This window comes from Dromiciops gliroides, chromosome 3 (genome assembly GCF_019393635.1).
Source record: "Dromiciops gliroides isolate mDroGli1 chromosome 3, mDroGli1.pri, whole genome shotgun sequence".
Classification (NCBI taxonomy): Eukaryota; Metazoa; Chordata; class Mammalia; order Microbiotheria; family Microbiotheriidae; genus Dromiciops; species Dromiciops gliroides.
In genome coordinates, this window is record NC_057863.1 from 278,643,368 (window position 1) to 278,665,735 (window position 22,368).

Below are 22,368 nucleotides of genomic sequence, written 5' to 3' on the forward strand. Positions count from 1 at the left end.
AAGTATACTGTCAAGGTAAGTGAACTTATCCACAGCATTCAAAATTACTCCATTTGCTGTAACCCATGGTTCCACATATGGATGGTTTGGTACTGGCTGGTGGAAAACCTCTGTTTTCTTGGTGTTAATTGTTAGGCCAAAATGAACATGAGCAGCATAGAACTGTATTGCAGACAACCTTTAGTACTTGGGATCAAAGATTTACAGTTGAAAGGTGGTCAAATTAGGCAGTGGTGTCAAACACATTGCCCACAACACTCCTGATTGCATTGGTAAATAAAATGAAATTGTGAAATATTTAACAAAATAATTTAAAAAAACAATAAAACATAGATAATGTTAATATTTGTTTGTCTAAGTCATTAAGCTACACAGGGATACTTATGTGTGATTTAGTGACCCTCCTTTTTATGTGAATCTGAAACCAAAGACTGAATCTAACCCTTTATTTTACAGAATAGGAAACTGAGGTCCTAAGATGACTTGTCCAGAGACATACAGTTGAAAAGCTACAGCATCAGAATTCAAACATAGGTCACCTGATTCCAAATCCAGGGATCTTTTCCCTGTGTCACAGGGCTTCCCATGGAAGTCATATTATTGTTTGTGCATTATATGTTCTCATACATACTTATTAGGCACATGCGTATGTCCTTTCTCTCCCACTGGATTTCTCTTTCTGTCTTCTCTCTCTTCACTCTAAAGATTATGCACTCATTGGATGGTGCTAATGGATTGATTAACTTATCAATTTGCTTTTCTTAACTTTGAGACTTAAATAAGAAAGATTTAAGATTATTTGTTTTTGTGGATATGAGAAGGGGCTAAGAAATGCAAAACCGAGTAGCAAAGTCAAATAGAGAAGTGGATTTGATGTCTTTAAAATACATGAAAGAAAAGCATGGAATAGATACTCTATTCACATATATGTGAATGTTCTTATATTATAATTATATTTTATATAATATGTTTTAATTATAATATAATTGTGTGCCATTGTATTATAATATATGTATATATACACACATGGATATGGATATAGATATGGATATGGGTACGGATATGGGTATGGGTATGGGTGTAGGTGTAGGTGTAGATGTAGATGTAGATGAAGATGTAGATATAAATATAGATACATTTATAAGAAAATCTTTTCTTTTTTGAATATCTTTCCAGATATGGCTCCTTATGTGACTTTCCCATGGCCTTCATCCCTTCTCAGAATGAAAATAGGAGAGAAGAGGATAATCAAGAAAGGAAGGGGGCAGCTAGGTGGCGCAGTGGATAGAGCACCAGCCCTGGAGTCAGGAATACCTGAGTTCAAATCTGGCCTTAGACACTTAACACTTACTAGCTGTGTGACTCTGGGCAAGTTCCAATTGCCTCACTAAAAATTAAAAAAAAAAAAAAAGGAAGGAAGGAAGAAGAGAAAAAGACAGAGAAAAGACTTCCCCCATGAATAACCCTGAGTTCTTGAGAGTTAACCGTCCTCACTGCTTTTATGTCTGTGCCATATTGTTTCTTTGAGAATTTGAGCTCAAGAGGCAAGGTCTGGGCCTGCCATCTTCTGTACCTTGTAGCAGTCAAGTGTGTTGTCAGCATGCAACAAACAACACATGAAGGGAACAAAGAGGTATTTTGATGTTGTTCAGAATTTGTTTTCTGAATAGGCTGATGATCAGGTAAACACGTTAAGTGTTTATGAGTGGGTAAAGTAAACATATCATAGAAAACAAACCCTGTGAGTTCCCATGTATTCATATTCAGCCTCCTTGCCAATTCCTATCTAAAAAATAAAAAAAAATTAATTCCTTCTCAACAGCCAACACAAAGCAAAAGCCAAAAAGACCTCTGTAATTGGAATGTGCACAAACTCATTCTTTTCTTTAAAAAAAAAAAAAAAAAGGAAAATTTTAGTTCAGAAAAAAACCGGAAACATCTGTAGCATAAATAGAACTGTGGTTTCCTGGATTGCTGTTTCTGATAGATGTGGACCCTTAAGCAGTATAATTAGGCTTTCCAGTCTGACATTAAAAGTGCTAGAGGGGGCAGCTAGGTGGCGCAGTGGATAAAGCACTGGCCCTGGATTCAGGAGGACCTGAGTTCAAAGCCAGCCTCAGACACTTGACACTAACTAGCTGTGTGACCCTGGACAAGTCACTTAACCCCCATTGCCCCGAAAAAAAAAAAAAAGTGCTAGAGTATGCTCTATTGACAAAGAGCTACCCAGGCTATCTAGTTAGTGTTTGGAATCATACCATCTCAGAGACTTGTTTGAGTAGGAATTTCTTGTACAACATTCTAACAAGAGGTCATACAACAATCACTTGAAGACTTCCCATCAGAGGGAACTCAATTCCTTATAAGATGGCCTGTTCCACTTTTGGATAGATAATAGTTACGAAGTTTTTTCTCATATGAAGCCAAAAATATGCCTCTCTATAACTCCTACCCACCAGTTTTAGTTCTGCCTTTAATGATAGGCCTTTAAATTTGTGTGAATGGCTATTATACCAACCTTAATTTTATTTTCCAAGCTAAACTTCTCCAGTTCTTTAAAATAACTCTCATGTTAAAATTTTGAGTTTTTTTCACCATTCTGGTTGCTTATCTCTGAATATGCATGCTTGTCAATAGCCTTCCTAAAAATTGGACCCAGAATAAAAAATGGCTTGATGACTTTCTCTTGGACTCTCTTAGTTTTGACCTTGGCTCAGGGCTTCCAATATCCTTTTCTTTTCAGCTCTGGTTTCTGACACTAAATGACTTCTACCTTTGATTTGCAGCCACCTTGTGTCTCCTCACTATGGGATCTGAAGATTTCCCTATCTGCCTTGGGTCTGAAGGCAAAGGGAGTTGTAACAATTGTGCCTCCCCCAGGCATAAGGGATCACTGAGAGTCAGAAGAATAACTTCTACTCTGGGACTTCCTCTGGAAGCTCCAAAGAATACTGATGGAATCTCTTCTATTCCTAGTTCTTTCCACAGCATGTGAAAATGAGTCAGCAAATATAAATTTGCCATGCAGACCTGAAATGGAGCCTGATCTAAATGGGCTCTGGGTCCCTTGACCTCTGGCATAGGGCATATTTTGGGCAGGGTCTGCCTCAGGCCAATCCTCCCAGGAATTTAGGTTGGAAAATGAACCAATTGAGACACTCAAAGGTCATTCAATAATTTTTTATGATTATTATTTTTTAATATTGAATAAAATTTTATTTTCAAAAATATATGTAAAAACAGATTTTAACATCAATTTTTTAAAAAACTTTGTGGTCCAATTTCTCTTCCTCTTCCATTCCCAACCCCCACACACTAGAATTCGAGCATTTCAAAATAAGTTATACATGAGTAGTCATGGAAAACATTCCCACAATAGCTAGGTTGTGAGAGAAAACAGTTAAAAAAAACCCCAAAACTTCAGATCGAGGAATTGTCAAAGAGGAGAAAAAAAAATGGAAAAAAAATGTGTTTCCATCTGTTTTCAGATACTATCAGTTCTTTCTCTGTAGATGTGTTGCCATTTTCATAAGTCCTTCAGGGTTATATTGGATCATTGCCTTGCTGAAAATAATTAACAAAAGATTTACTTAGCCATAGCAGGATAAGGATATTTGGATATGTAGACACCGCCTTGAGTTGACCCAGCCTAGTGAAGCTCCCTTGTCTGGGCTGCCCATTGTGATCCACTAGCTAAAGTGATGTGATCCACCCTTAGGCCTGCTAAGGAAGCAAAATCAAAAGTCTTACTCTTTAGTCCTCTTTTTAACCAACCAAATTTAGAAGATGGTCTCAATACTTGTTAAGGAAAATCTAGACTAACTTGCATGAGGGAAAGGGTTAGAATATTGTTCCTACCACAGCATCTTCAAGAGAATAGGGAAGTTTGTTTTTGTTTTTGGTGTTTTTTTTGGTGAGGCAATTGGGGTTAAGTGACTTGCCCAGGGTCACACAGCTAGTAAGTGTCAAGGGTCTGAGACCGGATTTGAACTCAGGTCCTCCTGAATCCAGGGCTGGTGCTTTATCCACTGCTCCACCTAGCAGCCCCAGAATAGGAAAGTATTAAGAATATGTTACAGAGAACTGGACCTGGGATAAAGTCATCACTGCCTGAGCCTTTCAGTATATGCTTTGTCTTAACTTACACAAGACTCTCCCCAAGGACACAAATACTGGAACACAAACACAGAAACAGAAAACAGAGAAAGTCACCTAGGGAATCAGAATCCACATGACTGGATTACTTTGCAACACAGTCTTCATCTGGCTCTTTTGCACTTCTTCCTAATAACACAGTCAGCTCTGTAGTGTGAGGGCCAAGTTAGAAGCACCAGCTCAGAGATCTGGGCTAGCTCACTTTTTATAGTCTGGTTACAGTTAACCTCAAGGGGAGAGAGAGGCCAGTGCCTTTCTCAGAATTATTGGCAACAGCTGTTCCTTCTTGACCCCGCATTCCAGATTGTGGTAACACTCTGTGAATCATCTCTGGGTGATCCCTCTATGACTCATCACAGAGCATGCATAGTACTTGGAACAGAAGATCATTCCTTTTTCTGGGTCAATTTTTCCTTGTTCCTCATACCCAATATCCAGTGAATGTCATTGTCAACTGGCAGCTCTGTGGGTTTGTAGGAGAAATCTGTGTCAGTGCAAGGAATGGATTTTGCAGTATCACAGGATTTTGTGTGTGTATGGACCCCTTTGGCAATTCAGTAAAGCCCATGGATCCCTTCTCAGAAAAAAATGTTTTTAAAAGCATAAAATTAAAATATGTAGGATTACAAAGATAATCAGTTGTATTAAAATAGTTATCAAAAATCATAATTATAAAAAACAAGTTTATGGACTCTGCATTAAAAACCTCTGAACTATTGGGTATATATAATCTGCCTACCTTGAAGAATTACCTTATGTTATCTAATTTTGTTAGGGCCTTGGACTTCTGAGAGGAGAGAGATTTTACAAATGAAAAATAACAATAGAATTGATACTAGTTAATGGGGGAGGGATGGGAGTAGAGATACATCACACCCTTTGTCAACTAGAACAGGGAATACTGGCCCACTGTAGATACATACACACATATATTTATATTTTCCTCAATAAAATTTCAATATATCTCTCAATAGATTAAATTAAAATAAATAATGAAGTTACTGAATATGCAGTTTATTAAAAATAAAATCAATAATAAAACAAAAACATAGATAATGGTTTATGTAACCCAAGGTTCAAGTCTGCTCCATTTTCATAAGGTCTTACTCACTGATGGAGAGAATAATTACTCAGTATTGCTTGCCTCTGTGAGAGGTGAAATTAGCTTGAAATTTTGGGAGAATTCTTTGTTCATCCTACCTCAAGAGAGGACACATGTGGTTCCAGACTTTTCGAAGAGAGAAAACTGAAGAGAAAGAGAACAGACTTTGGAAGCTAAGACACATAGGGGAAAACCAGTCCCAACATGTCCCTGATTTCCAACTTGCTCCTCTAGAGACTTTGGGTTATTTTCCCTTGGATGAGATTGGGGACTCTCTCTTAGTTAAGCTAAGATACCTTGTTGCTCATTCATTCTGGGTATTGTCAGCTATATTTTAATATGTATAACTTTTCTGATTTCTATTTGCTGTCTGCCTTGATAAATGATTTTATTTTCTATTTACTATTTGTGTTGGTCTTTCATGTAACTAGCACTTGGGAGGGGGGAAGGAACTTAGCTTTTGAATATAAGCTGTGCCTTTTCTTCTTTAAGGGATAAGGACCAAGAAAACATCTGGAACCTAAAAATTAAATTTCCCTAGAGTATTGGAGGGAGCATATATAATTCTAGTCTAACACCCCTTCTCTGAAAAGAGCAGAGTGGCCAGCCTAGTGCTCTATCCACACACCATCTTGCAAGATGTCCCACAAGTATGTGAAATCTTACAAGATCATGAAAGATTCCATAATGGATTCAACAACAGAGATAATTTTGTTCAATAATGCTTTCGTTATCATAGATCATAGATTATTAAATCATCTAATCAAATCCTTCTTGATTTTCTAGACAAATGGAAACTGAACCTAGGAAAGTTAAGCGACTTGCCCAAAGTCACGCAGGGAGTAAGTGTCAGGTAGTATTTGAACCCTGGTCCTCTAGAGACCATTAAAAAAAAATCAATATCAAGTAAGGCGTAAGGTAGGCAGGTATATGCCTACCAAAAATGTCTATCACCATTATGGAGGGTGTCCAGTGAAAAGTCCAAATGGAAGAACTGCATGGTGAGATTCCCCAAATTCTTCTCTCTTTGCACACCACTATGCCAGCTGAACTTGCCTTTGAAAGATATTAGATCTTCTTCAATGATATCCACAAACTCAAAAAATAGCTTAGCCTAGTTATCCAAACAGGAAAAGTCAAACAAATAAAGAATGATTATTATACGCAGTTGGCAAAAACAGTCCGTTATGTTGGCCCATTGGTACAGAAATCTTTCACAGACACTGTGGATGGCCAATGGCTTAGCCCAGAATGGAATAGAAGGATGGGAGCAGCCTAGATTTCACTCTGGAAATTGTGCAGTACCTTAAATGACCCAAAGCTGTTTACTGAAGTTAAAAAGAGGAGTTTTTGAATTGTAGAAAAGCTTAGTATCATTTGAGCTCATGCTTTATGGAGCAAATCTAAGAACAAAATGTCCAAAGAATCAAACGACAATTGAAAGGTACATAACGGGTGTATATGGATTGCAGTACTACCCCAGAAGATGTTAAACTTCTTAAAGCAGGGACTGTATTATTTTTGTCTTTGTATCTCTAGTGCTTGGGGCACCTGGCACATAGTAGATGCTTAATAAATATTTATTGAATGATGTTTGTAAGGACAAACATAAAATACATAATCTGGGAAATGTATGATCAGAAAAGGAAATGGTTTCATCATATAGTGAGGTCAAGGGATAACAAACAGTTAGATAGTCCAAGTGTTGCTTTAATACCCCGGTAAGGTAAATTAAAGATGGATCCCTGGCCCCTTCACTCTCTCAAGGCTAGGCAGTCTACATCAACCTTTTAGAGTTCTTAGGTACCCTTAGGGGTTAGTCTCCTTTCTCTAACATTGGCTTGAGGCTGTGTTCTTCTCATATTAAGGGGACTAGTAAGTAGCTTCCTCAGGTCTGTTTAGACACTTAACATCAGACAAGCTTTTACAAAAGGATATTTACTTCAAAGATACAGCAAGAACAAACATACAGACATTTCTCCCAACTCCGTAGGGCATAATCTAATCCCTTCTATACCATCTAGTTTTGGGGCGGGGGTAGGGATAAGGCTCACCTCAGCTCAGTTCCTCTGCAGCTGTGGTTTTACCAAGTCTATACCCTAAGGTAGTATTGCTGCTGGATTCTGCTGGAATCCTGAAGGTTATTCAGATGATCACTCCATTGTTGGGCTGACTGCAACACCTATCCTGAATTCCTGTGACTCAGACTCCTATCTTTGAAACTCTCAAAGTTCAGAGACTTCATTTCCTGTACTTAGAATGTAAAAAATGAACATAAAGACCTAGGATCAAGGCCTATTTCTCAGGGGCCATATGGCCTTATATAGGGAAGGAGGCCCTAGGGCCTCTTACTTCATGGTCCTAACAGCCATGAATGAAAGAATCATCTCATTCCCCTAGACATGAATGCAACAAAGAAAGCAGACCAGGGCTGGCCATCTTGAAGAGTCCAGTGGTTTTGGCTACACAGCTAAGAGTAAAAGGCTCTTCTCAACCATGTGGTACCCCAATAAGAAAAAGCAACAGAAACTCTGCATGTGCTCTAGTCATTACAGTTCTCCCAGAAGCAGTTCTACCATCTTTCGTGTGGATAATGTCACCTTAACAAACTGATTGGGTCTGCACATTTGTCAGAACCCAATCACATAAAAAACTTAGAAGACCTCCACCATGTTGGATGGATCCCTTAAAGAGGATTTCTGGGAGGTTGGAGATAAGAGCTGTGCTGCATGAAAAAGTGTATATAGGTGGCAATCTGTACCACTAGATAGTGGAATGATTTCAATAGATCTATTGTTTGGTGAGATATAAAGTGAGGACATTAAACTTGATGACTTTTAAAAATATATTATTTATTTTTAACATTTTTCTTTAAAAAAAAAATCTGAGTTCCAAATTCTCTTCTCCCTCTTGCCCTTCCCCCATTCACTAAGGCAAGCAATATGATATCAACTATGCATGTGAGATCATACAAAACGTTTTGACATATTACCAAAGAAGCAAGAAAAATAAAGTGAAAAAATTATATTTCAATTTTTACTCAGAATTCATCGATTCTCTTTGGAGTTGGATAGAATTTTTTCATCATGAATGCTTTGGAATTGTCTTGGATCATTGTATTGATCAGTCTTTCATAGTTGATCATCACCATTACAATACTGTTGTTATTGTGCACAGTGATCTCCTGATTCTGTTCACTTTCCTTTGTATCAGTTCATAAAGGTCTTTCCATATTTTTCTGAAATCATCCTACTGGTCATTTCTTATAACACAATAATATTCCATTACAATCATTTGCCACAAGTTGTTCAGCCATTTCCCAATTGGTGAGCATCCCTTCAATTTCCAATTCTTTGCCACCACAAAAAGAGTTGCTATAAATATTTTTTTACATATAGGATCTTTTCCTCTTTTTTTTGATCACTTTGGGATACAGAAGTAGCAGTGGTATTACTGGGTCAAAGGGTAGGCATAACTTTATAGCCTTTTGGGCAAAGTTCCGAATTGTTCTCCAGAATAGTTACATCAGTCTGAAACTTGAACAGCAGTTCATTAGTGTACCAATTTTACCTCATCTCCTTCAGCATTTGTCATTTGTGATAGGGGTAAGGTGGTACCTCAGAGTTATTTTAATTTGCATTCCTCTAATCAATAGGGACTTATAGCATTTTTTCATATGATTATAGATTTGATTTCTTCTTCTGAAAACTGCCTGTTTGTTTCCCTTGATCATTTATCTATTAAGTAATGATTTTTTTTAATAAACTTGACTCAATATTCTATATTTTTGAGAAATGAGGCTTTTATCAGAGAAACTTTCTGTAAAATTTTTTATATTAGTTCATTGCCTATGGTACCTTTTAGGGAAATATAGTTTCCCTGATTATCTCTTTTAATTAAATCTATTTTTACTTTCATTTTTCTCAGATCATGATTACTACCCCTGTCTTTTTACATCAGCTGAAGCATAATAAATTCTACTCTAGTCCCTTATTTCAACTCTGTGTCTTTCTGTTTCAAGCATGTCTCTTGTAAATAACATATTGTTGCATTATAGTAATTTCTAATTCATTTTGCTATCCACTTCCATTTTATGAGTGAGTACATCCCATTCACATTCATAGTTATAATTACTTTCTCTTTCTCTCCATTCTATTTTGTTCTACTTATTATTCTCTCTCTCTTTATCCTATTGCTCATTGAAAGGGGTGGTATATGATTATGATGGAATATTATTGTGCTATAATAAATGACAAGCAGGATGATTTCAGAAAGGCCTGGAAAGATTCATACGAACTGATATATAGTGAAGTGAGCAGAACCAGGAGAACGTTGTGTGCAGAGACAGCAATATTGTTTGATAAGAAACTGTGAATGACTTAACTAATCTCAGGAATGCAATGATCCACGACAATCCCAAAGGACTAATGATGAAGCATACTATCCACCTCCACAGAAAAACTGATATTGATTGAACACAGACTGAAGCTTATTTTTACTTTCATTATTTTCTTTTGATCAAGTTTTCTTATATAAAATTACTAATATGGTGATGTTTTACATAATTGCACATGTATAACCTATATCTGATTGCTTATTGCCTCGGGGAGTGGGTAAGGGAGAGAGGGAAGGAGGGATAGAATTTGGAGCTCAAAGCTTTAAATAAAAATGTTTATGATTATTATTTTTTAAAAGTCAGTTTTGCCTCTGACTATTGCCTCCACCTTCTTTTATATCAGTACCCTGCTCCCATCTCTCTTATCCCCTTCCCCTTCTATTTCCCTGTTGAGTAAGATAGATTTCCATACCTAACTGACTTGGGATATATATTCTTCCTTCTTTTAATCAATTTCAATGAAAGTCAGGTTCAAACATTGCTTGCCACCCTCCCTCTTCCCATTTCCCCCTCCACTGTGTGATGTTTAAAATCTAAATTGTGGTCGCCTTAAATTAGAAGCTTTAGCACCAGTCCTTGGGCATTAAACATTTATTAAAGCATACAGATATTCCCATGGAGTTCAGAAAGTTAAGAAAAAAGCCTATTTAGCCTAGAGTTCCAGCCTGGTCTGGTCTGGTTCTTCCTCAAGTCCTCTGCCACAAGCCTGCTTCAATCATGAACTCTCTCCAGCAAACTGATTGTGGAAGCTTTTTATAGGTCTGGAACAGAGGCGGTCCTTACACACTGCTTCAAGCTGATTGGTTGGCATCATCCAAATCCATTGGTTCTGAAGGTGTTCTCAAGGTGTGATTACAATCCAGTTAGCTTGAAGTAGGCTAATCAGCAGTTAATCACTCTCACTTGATTCAATCAGTCTAGATTAATCTCCAGGTAGGTCTTTGAGTATCTGCTAAATCTCATTATTTCATCACAACTGTAAAAGCTCTTCCCTTTGTGCCTGTTTAATATGAGAAAAAATTTCCCTATTCTACTTATCCCTTCCCCCTTCTCCCAGTGCATATCTTTCTCACCCTTTCATTTTTTTAAGATCATCTCAACATAAATTGAATCACATTCATGCCCTCTACCCATGTAGATTCTTTTTAATTGCCCCAATAATGATAAAGTTCTTAGGAGTTACATGTATCATGTTCCTATATAGGAATGTAAACAATTTAACTTTATTAAGTCCCTCAGATTTCTCTTTCACATTTACCTTTTTATGTTTCTCTTGAGTTTTGTGTTCAAATGTCAGATTTTCTATTCAGCTCTGTTCTTTTCATAAGGAATGCTTGAAAATTCTGTTTTATTAAGTGTCCATCCTTTCCACCCACCCCCCAAAGGATTATACCCAGTTTTGATGGGTAGATGATTCTTGATTGTAATCCTAGATCTTTTGCTTTCTGGAATATCATGTTCCAAGCCCTGAGCTCCTTTAATATGGAAGCTCCTAAATCTTGTGTAATCTTGACTGTGGTTCCATGATATTTGAATTGTTTCTTTCTGGCTGCAATATTTTTTCTTTACCCTGGGAGCTGTGGAATTTGGCTATAGTATTCCTGAGTTTTCATTATGGGATCTCTTCCTGAGTTGATTGGTGGATTCTTTCTACTTCTATTTGACCCTCTGGATCTAAAATATCAGGGCAGTTTTTCCTGATAATTTCTTGAAATATGACATCTAGGCTCTTTTTTTTCATGATGGCTTTCAGGTAGTCCAGTAATTTTTACATGATCTCTTTTCAATATATTTTCCAGGTGAGTTGTTTTGCTGAGGAGATATTTCACATTTTATACTTTTTTTCATTCTTTTGACTTTGTTTTGTTGTTTCTTTTTTTTTTTTTTTTAAGTGAGGCACTTGGGGTTAAGTGACTTGCCCAGGGTCACACAGCTAGTTAAGTATTAAGTGTCTGAGGCTGGACTTGAACTCAGGTACTCCTGACTCTAGAGCCGGTGCTCTATCCACTGTGCCATCTAGCTGCCCCTTGTTTTGTTGTTTCTTGAAGTTTTATGGAGTCATTAGCTTCTCCTTGCCTAATTCTAATTTTAAACTTCTTTAACCATTTGATCGGTTCTACTTTTTTTTTTCGGGGTGATGAGAGTTAAGTGACTTGCCCAGGGTCACACAGTAAGTGACACTAGTAAGTGTCAAGTGTCTGAGGCCATATTTGAACTCAGGTCCTCCTGAATCCAGGGCCAGTGCTTTATCTACTGTGCCACCTAGCTGCCCCCCATTCTACTCTTTTAAAACATTTTTTAAAAAATTTTATTGAATAGAATTTTATTTTCCAAAATATATGTAAAAACAAATTTTAACGTCAACTTTTAAAAAATTTGTGTTCCAATTTCTCTTCCTCCTCCATTCCCACCCCCCACCCACTAGAACTCAAGCATTTCAAAATAAGTTATACATGAGTAGTCATGGAAAACATTCCCAAATTAGATAGGTTGTGAGAGAAAACAGTAAAAAACAAAAAACAAAAAACTTCATATTGAGGAATTGTCAAAGAGAAAAAAAATTTTTTTTAAATGTGTTTCCATCTATTTTCAGATACTATCACTTCTTTCTCTGTAGATGGGTTGCCATTTTCATAAGTCCTTCAGAGTTATATTGGATCATTGCCTTACTGAAAATAACCACATGCTTCCCAGCAGATCATCTTACACTATTGCTGTTATTTTGTATACAGTACATTTCACTCTGCTTCAGTTCATGTAGGTCTTTCCAAGTTTTTCTGATAGTATCCTGTTCATCATAACCTGAAAAAGTACCTTAAACTTGACAAATAATTTTTTTCATATTAGCCCAGCAAAGTAGGTACCATATGTTTTGCCATTATAATCAATCATCATAACTATTTCCCTCCATCCTATTCCCTTCCCATGATATTTACTCTATTTTCTATCTTCTTTTAACCTATTCCTCCTCAAAAGTGTTTTACTTCTGACTGTCCCCTCCCCTACTGTGCACTCCCTTTTTTTCACCCTTCCTTCCTTATCCTCTTCCCCTCATACTTTCCTGTAGGGTTAAATAGATTACTCCTCCCAACTTGGTGTGAATGTTATTCCTCCCATGAGCCCACTCTGATGAGTTATAGGTCTTTGAGCTAATTCTGTGTTCCAAATTTTCTTCCTCCCTCCCTCCTCAACCCTCCCTATGAAATTAAGCAATTCAATATGTCATACTTGTGCAATTATGCAGAACATCTTTACCTTCCTTGAAAGTGTTTTGCTTTTTACTGCTCTCTCCCCCACTCTGCCCTTCCCTCCTTTCCCTCTTCCCCCATCCCCATTATCTCCCTCTCCTCCCTCAGGGCAAAAATATATTACTATACCTACTTGAGTATGTATGTTAGTCCTTCTTTGAGCCAATTCTGATGAGATTAAGGTTCACTCACTCCCCAATTCCTTCTCCCTCTTCCCCTCCCCTCCATAAGCTTTTTTCTTGTTTCCTTCATGTGAACTACCTCTCCCCAGACCATCTCTCCCCTTCCCCCTCCCCCAGTCTATTTCTCCTACACCTCAACCCTATTTTAAAGATGTCATCATGGGTTAGTTAGACGGCACAGTGGACAATGCACCAGCCCTGGACCCAGGAGGCCCCAAGCCCAAATCTGGCCCCAGACATAAGACACCCCACCCTGTCTGCCCCACAAAGAACAAAACACAAATGCTTTATAGTTATCATCCCTTCATATTCAGTTCAGACCTGTGACCTCTGTGAATTCCTTACTGAGATAGTTCTTATGAGTTTGAAGTATTATCTTCCCATGTAGGAATATAAACAGTTTGATCTTTTAATATCCCTCATGAAGTCTTTTTCCTGTTTATCTTTTTATGTTTCTCCAGGGTTTTGTATTTGAAAGTCAAATTTTCTATTAAGTTCAGGTCTTTTCATAGCAAATGCCTGAAAGTCTTCTTTTTCATTGAAATTCCATTTTTTCCTCTGAAAGATAATGCTTAGTTTTTCTGGGTATGTGATTTTTGGCTGTAGTCCCAGTTTCTTTGCCCTCATATTCCATGCCCTCCGGTCCTTTAATGTAGAAGCTGCTAGATCTTGCTTTATCCTTATTGGAGCTCCACAATATTTGAATTCCTTTTTTCTAGCTGCTTGCAATATTTTCTCCTTGACCTGTGAGTTCTGGAATTTGGCTATAATATTCCTGGAGGTTTTCCTTCTAGGATCTCTTTCAGGCCGTGATCGGTAGATTCTTTCAATTTCTATTTTAGCTTCTGCTTCTAGAATATCAGGGCAATTTTATCTCACAATCTTTTGGAGGATGGTGTCTAAGTTCTTGTTTTGGTCATGGTTTTCAGGTAGTCCAATGATTTTCAAATTATCTCTACTAGATTTATTTTCCAGGTCAGCTGTTTTTCCAAGTAGATATTTCACATTGCCCTCTATTTTTTCATTCAATTGGATTTGCTTTACTGTGTCTTGGTTTCTCATAAGGTCACTAGCTTCCATTTGTTCAATCCTAATTCTTAGGCAATTATTTTCAGCAGACAGTTTTTTAATCTCCTTTCCATTTGGCTTTTCAAACTGTTGACTTTTTTCTCATGACTCTCCTGCATTGCTCTCATTTCTCTTTCCATTCCTTCCTCTCTTTCTCTACATCTTCGTTCTATCTCTCCTACTTTCTCTTCAAAGTCCCTTTTGGGAGCTTCCATGGCCTGAGACCAGTTTATATTTTTCTTGGAAGCTTTGGATGTTGGAGCTTTGACCCTGTTATTATCATCTTCTTCTGAGGTTGTATTGTGGTCTACCTTTCCCCCAAAGAAGTTTTCTTTTTTTTTTTTTTTTTTTTGGTGAGGCAATTGGGGTTAAGTGACTTGCCCAGGGTCACACAGCTAGTAAGTGTTAAGTGTCTGAGGCCGGATTTGAACTCAGGTACTCCTGACTCCTAGGCCGGTGCTCTATCCACTGTGCTACCTAGCTGCCCCCAAAGAAGTTTTCAATGGTCTTCCGCTTTCTCGGCCTACTTGTCCTGACTTACTATTTCTTGGCTTTTTACTCCTTCTTAAAGTGGAGCGCTGCTTCCAGGACACACTGTTCATGCTACAGCGTCACCCGGGGGTGATTGGGCTTCTTCTCAGCCTGCCTGGCTTGTGAGTAATCACGGCCGCTTTCTCTTTGACCTGGAAACAGAAGTCTGATTGAACTCTGATTCTCTATGGTCGGAAGCTTGGCGTGCTTTTGCCCCTCCCCCACTGGGCCACCACCACTCGATTCAGCCCACTGGTTCAAACCCAGGGCGCTTTGCTCCAACTCCAGTAGATACTGCCTCCACTTCACCCCATTCTACAGCCGAACCCCCTCACCAGTCCGTGATTGAAGCCTTAGAAGCTGCTGATGCTGAAGACTGTGACATGCACTGGAAGCACTGTCCCTGGTTAGGTCCGGACTACATGCAGAGTTGTTCAGCTTGATCAGTAGATGATCGGAATTTCCCTCTTTTGTGGAGAAATAGTCTCACTCTGTTCTTATGTGCATTAGGCTGTTCTGGGTTTTGATATTTTACCGCATTATTTGGGCATGAGTGGACGGGTTTATCTGGAGCTTGTGGGAGTCACAGCCTCTCCTCTGTCATCTTGACTCCACTCCTCCCCCATTCTACTTTTTATGGAGATTTTTTTCTTCAGTGAATTTTGGTACCTCCTTGTCCATTTGACTATTCTGCTTTTTAAGGATTTCTTTTCTTTGGTAATTTTTTAGTCTCTTTTACCAAGCTGTTAATTCTCTTTTCATAATTTTCTTACACCTTTCTAATTTCTTTCCCCCCTTTTCCCTCTACCACTCTTTTCTCTTTCTTTAATGCCTCCAAGAATTCTTATTGTGCTTCTGTCCAATTAGCTTTTTCTTTGAGGCTTTGGTTGTAGCTATTTTCACACTATTGTCTTCGCCTCAGCTTGTATCTTAGTGGTCCTCCTTGCAACCATATTAGTTTTTTATGTGTTAAGTTCTTTTTTTTTGTCATTGTTTGCTCATTTTCCCAGCCTATTTCTTTTTTTCTTTTCTTTTCTTTTCTTTTTTTTTTTTTGTGGGGCAATGAGGGTTAAGTGACTTGCCCAGGGTCACACAGCTAATAAGTGTCAAGTGTCTGAGGCCAGATTTGAACTCAGATCCTCCTGAATCCAAGGCCAGTGCTTTATCTACTGCGCCACCTAGCTGCCCCCCTCCCAGCCTATTTCTTGACTTTGAACTTTATGTTCGAGTTGGGTTCTGCTTATCTGGAAGTGGGAAGGCACTGTTCCAAGTTTTAGACTTTTTTGTCCTGCTATTTTCAGAGCCAGTTCTGAGTGGTCTGCAAGTTTTTTGGTGCTTCCAATGTGGTGTGATCCAGGAAGAGGTATGGTCATTGTTTACCTGCTCCTAGCTCTGGTATTTACTCAAGAAGGGCCCCTGCTTTCCTGTAGCCACAAGTGCTAGAACTCCACCATACCTTGAAACCATGACCAGGGTCTCTGTTTCTTTGTGACCAACCATAAGTGCTCCTCTATACCCTAGAATGAGCAATAGAGTGTTAGCAAAGGTTCCCCTATAGTCTCTTTTTTATTTTTTCTGAATGTACCTCCTTCTGAATTTCCTATAATCTCTTTCTGACCAGTTACCTTACTCCCTTACTGTCTTTGGGCTGAGAGTTCCCAAAACTGTTGACACTTGCTGCCGTTGACACTCTAGTGGCTCATGTCTGATGCTATTGCTACATGCACTTCAGGCCAGCCCCTGCTCTGGTACCATAGACCTCTCCTGCCAACCTTCTAGGTTGTCTAAGACTGAAAAAATGTCTCTCCCTGACCTTTTTTTTTTTTTTTGGCTCTGTCACTCCAAAATTTGAGTTGGGATATTATTTTAAAGTTGTTCAGCTGAATTACTGCCTCCCCTCTGCCTTCTTGGCTCCCAGTGGAACTTGATGATTTTGAAGGTCCCTTCAAGCTCTAAACCCTATGATGGTTTGAACCTCTTGGCAAGTGTGGGAAAAGTTTTTTTAATCACTTATCTGAACCTAATGAATTTTATTTTGAAGTATTTAGAAATAATCCTTCTTTTGAGACACAAAGCAAGCTTTATGGAATCAATTTTTTAAAGTGGAGGTGCAGGGTGGTTATTTGTCTTTAGAGAGGATGGGAAGGATAACTGAATGGAAGAGGCTTGACTAAGAAGCAGTTAAAATGCAAAAGATCTGGGAACTTCAGTGCAAGATTAATGAGTCAACAGTGCTTCGTGGCAGCAAAATAATAATAATAATAAGAAGAAGAAGAAGAAAAAGAAGAAGAAGAAGAAGAAGAAGACGAAGCAATGTTACCATAAGCTGAATTTAAAGAGGCAAAACATCCAGGAAGGTGATCATTCCAATGTACTCTGCTTTTGGTCAGCCCAAATCCATAGTACCACATTCTAAGAAGTATATTTTAACATGAATAAATCCCCAATTATTCTAGACCTCGGGGTCTAGATGCCAGGGAAAACACGAGGCAAAATCACTCAACAAACATTTTTAAAATATCTGCTCTGCACGTGTGTAACAAGTCTCTTGCATCATTTCCTGCTCTCCAACTTAAGTTTGTGTTCATATTTACTCATATCAATAATACTAACAGCCCCCATTCTTTCTGAATTTCTCTCCCCAATCCAGACAGTAATTAATCACCTGGTATCACATAGTGCTGGTGGGAAAAAAGGTATAATTTACTTAAACTAGAATGCAGAGTAAATAACAAGGAATTCAGATCAGCTGGCAAGCACTCAATGACCAGTCTTCCTAAACTTCCAAGAACCATAGGCTGTGAGTCTTCTTGACTTCTCCTTTTCAGTCTGGAACCATAAACAAGAAAAAAAAGAGGGGGGGAACAGGTTTGCAAATCCACTCATCTATACTTCTGTGACTGGCTCATCAAAATAGTAGGTACTGGCTTACCTTGGACATATTGCAGGTTCAGTTCAAGACCACCACTATAAAGTGATTAAAAATACTTTATTGCTAAAAAATGCTAACCTTCGTTTCAGCCTTCAGCAAGTTGTAATCTTTTTTGCCGATGGAAGGTCTTGCCTCTTCAGTGTTGATGGCTGCTGACTGATCAAGGTGGTGGTTGCTGAAGGTTGGGGTGGCTGTGGCAATTTCTTAAAATAAGACAACAATGACATTTGCCACATTGACTCTTCCTTTCATGTGAACATTTAGAGGCCACTGTAGGGTTATTAATTAACCTATTTTCAATATTGTTGTGTCTCAGGGAATAGGGAAACCCAAGGAGAGATGGGGAATGGCCAGTTAGAGAAGCACTCAGAAAACACACATTTATTGATTGAGTTTGCTGTCTTATATGGGTAAAGTTTGTGGCATCCCAAAACAACTACAATAGTAACATCAAAGATCACTGAACACAGGTCATCATAATAGATATAATAATAATAATGACAAAGTTTGAAATATTGTGAGAATTACCAAAATGTGACAAAGAGATAGGATATGAGCACATAGTGTTGGGGAAATGGAGCTGATATATTTGTTCTATGCAGGGTTGCCATAAACCTTCAATTTGTAAACAGTGCAATATCTATGAAGTGCAATAAAGTAAAACACAATAAAACGAGGTATGCCTGTAATTTGTTTTGGGAGCACTTGTAGTATCAGGATGGGATGCACTCTATCTCTCAGCCTAGGGGGCTATTGTGTGAAACCCTGGCCGTTGTTCTGGTCATTATTACTGAGGTCTCAGACAGGATCTCAGAACCTGTCATTTGAGGTGCTCTGAGATTCCCCTCTGATTCCCAGCTTGCACTTCTCTACAATATAGCTTCTAAATTCTCCCAGTGCTCTTTCCAACATCTCTTGAATCTCAAAAACTATACTAGGCTGTGTGTCTCCTGCATACCTCCCTGCTCCCAAAGACAAAGCAGAAGTTTTTTGGTCCCAAAGTCTTGTGGGAATGTGGTAGACTTCTGGAGAGAGTTGATACATCTGTAGTGTACTGTTAGGCACTGGGGAGGGGAGAGATGGGGAAGGAGAAAGGTTATACAAACCTATACAAACAAACAAATAAATATATATGTGTGTGTATGTATATGTGTAGATGTGTGTACTTAATATTACACACACACACACACACACACACACACACACACACACACACTGAACCAGACTTGCGATTTCACTGATATAGTGAACTCCCCATGAGGAAGGTACTTCTGTCAACTGTTCGGCAATTTATAGTCTTCAAGAATTATCTAGGCCATTGAGAAGTTAAGTGACTTTCCCAGTCACTTAGCCAACAGGTGTTAAAGACAAAACTTTTCGACCCAGGTCTTAATGAAGGCTCTTTACTATGTTTCACTGCCTCTTATCTCTCTCTCTCTCTCTCACACTGCCCCTGTCTCTCTGTCTTTCTGTCTCTCCATCTCTCTCTCTTTTCCTTCAGCTCTCCCTCTGGCTCTCCCTCCCTCTCTGTCTCTACTTCCATCTCTGTCTTTGTCCCTCCCTCCTCTGTCTCTTTTTCTCTCTCCTTCTCTCCTTCATTTACTTCCTTTCTCTTTCTTTCTCTGTCTTTGTCTCTCCCCTTCTCTTCTCTCTTCCATTCTCTATCTTCTGTAATATGTTATATGATAAATATAACACAATACAATATAATAATATAAATAATCCTCCATCTCAGCACCTAACATTGGATCCTGCCCTTAAGTACTTTATAACCTAGTACAAAGTTTCTTAAGGTTTTTTTTGTATCATGAACCCTACTTTGGCATTCTGGTGAAGTCTATGGACTCCGTCTCAGAATAATGTTTTTTAAATGCACAAGATAAATCCATGAGATTACAAAGCAAAACAATTATATTGAAATACAGTTATCAAATTTTTTTTTTTTACAAACAAGTTTATGGATCCCAGGTGAAGAACACCTGACCTAGGCAAAGTCACATTATGATTGGTTCATGAAGAGTATAAGATGTTGGAAATGAGGTGAGGAAAAGGCCACTCCCAGTTGGTAGAATCAGCAAAAGCTTCACAAAATAGGTGCGCGCTCCAATAAGAGTAAGGATCGTGTCTAAATCTTGTGCCTTTTCCAACACCCATTACAATGCTTTACAGAAAGTAGTTGACTAACAAATGTTTGTTGATTAAATAAAGTAGCACGTAAGCAAGCTTTTGAAGAATAGGTAGGATGCTGATGGGCATGGAGTTAGGGCAGAAGGGTGGTGCCCAAGTGGCATTCCTGGAGGGCAGAGAGACAGGGTGGTATCGTGGGGAAATCACAGGACTTAAAGGCAGGACACCTGTGCTTGGATTCTGCCTCCAAAACTTATAAACTGTGTTACCCTGAGTAAGTCACAACCTCTCTGAGTCTCAGTTTCTTCATATGTGAAATGGGGATGAAACTGTGCCAGCCTTAATGTTGTTATGGGGATCATATGATATAATGTATGTAAAACATTTTGCAAAACCAAACCTCATGTGTATAAATGTGAGCTTTTAAGTCCTTTCTGAGTCTCTGCTACCTGTAAAATGAAGATAATTCTGGATTCTGAGGGTCGATCTAAGTAAAGAGCTTGGTAAAACTCATGATGTTATTCAAATGTGAAGTTTTATGATTACCATGAGGCAGAAGAAGCAAAACTACAGACGTAAAATATCAGTGAAGCCAGGAATCTTGTTGAACAACTGGAATTGAAGGTCAGGGCTAGCTAGGCCCTAGCATAGAGGCATCAAGTGACCTTTGTGTAACATCTAAGTTTTGGGGGCCACGATGGAGACACAGCACTCAAGCAGACACTTATAGTAATGTTAGTTTGGTAATTCCTTTGAACCTGGCTCCCTGGGACCGTCTCTGGAGGCTTCTGAAAGAGAAAAGTTAGAAGCCCATCAGTCTTTTTTGTACAAATAGGAGGAAATGCTGGGGGATGAGCGCAGGGTCTGGTGACTTTGGAATGCCCAGCTGCTCCCTTGTAGCCATTTTTCCATGAAAATCTCTGAGAGCTCTGCTGGAGATAATGGGAGGTGGAAGTTGAAGAGCAACTCTTTCCCCTTGATAGAGAAACTGATGGGATATGCTGGTGAGATGCAGAACGGATGAAAGATCTATTTCTCACTTCCGGTCCCTCACTTCCCTTAAAGGGGTATTAGCTCAAAGCTTGTATCACAAGCTGGTGGACAGTTCCTCCTCCCTCCTAGAGAGGGTTGACTCAAGGGGAAGAAACCATGTGTATTCCCTATTATCAGCAGCTCAGGAAGCTGTTTTCATATAAATGATTTCTCCTACAGTACTGTTATGATTATTACTAATGAACTTGTTTCCCCTTTATATGAATGAAAATCTTGTGACTGATAAATCTTTGTCTAGTGTGATAAATAATGAGAGTAAATATTTGGGAAGAGGTTTTGAGTTCTGTAGAAACAGGGGACATCTCCCTGCTTCAGGGGCTGAGGCATGAAGAGATAAGAGCAGGCATCTGGAAGTCCCAAAAGCAATGGAGACACAGTCATAACAAATCTCTAGGCAATTATAATGTTTCTTTAAACAAGGGTCTAGAAGATGGAGGGATAGGGAAGGAGCCAGTGATTTTGTGAGGATAGGGAATTCCAAGTTGAGGGCACTCCCTCACGATTGCAGGTTGGCAACTTCTCTTCAATTTATGTAATCTATAGATAATTGCCTAAAACAATGAGAGGTTAAGTAACTTCCCAGGGATACACCGCAGTATATGTCAGAGGTAGGACTGAAGTCTAGTCTTTCTGACTTCTAGACTGGTTCTTTATCCAAGAAAAAAATCATGCCTCCTATGGGGTTTCTACCTCTTAAACCTCCTTCTAGAGGGAAAATGTTTCTCAATTCCTTACATTCCCTCACTTAGGAACAGCCCTCAAAGAGAATAATACACCCTCATTAAAACCTTATAAGGGGAAAACTCCCATGGCTCACCACATGTGGGGACCTGGTTTGGTACCTGAAGATTCCCAGGGCTCTCTTGGCGGGAGGGAATCTGCAGCCCACCGATCACCAACCAAAGCATCTCTCAGCCCACACAACTGCTAGACAACGAAATGAGAAATATTAAAAGGCTTACACAGGGTGTCAGTATACCTGCTTTCTATTTGGGCCTGGTCCCAAAGGGTGTCTCGTGCCTCTTACTACCATCTGGTGGCTTTCTTTGATTACTTCACTGTGGTTTCTAGCTCTAAATTCTTTTTTTTTTTTTGCTTTGAATAGAATTTTATTTTCCAAAATATATGTAAAAAGAAATTTTAACATCAATTTTTAAAAACTTAGTGTTCCAACTTCTCTTCCTTCCTCCGTTCCCACCCCCCACCCACAAGAACTAGAGCAATTCAAAATAAGTTATACATGAGTAGTCATGGGAAAAGTCCCATATTAGCTTGTTGTGAGAGAAAACAGTAAAAAAAAAAAAACCAACCCCAAACTTCAGATTCTTTAAATTGTCCTTTCTCCCAATATGGTTCCCTTGTGCCTCTCAAGTGTGTGTGTGTGTGTGTGGGGGGTGTGTGTGTGTGTGTGTGTGTGTGTGTGCGCGCGCGCGCGCGCGCCTCTGTAAAACCAGGAAAAGGGAAGGGGAGAGACAGAGAGAGACTGTGAGACAGAAACAGAGAGATAGACAAAGACAGAGACAGGTGGAATATAGTGTGTGTGTAATAAGTGATGGCACCTCTTACATACAACA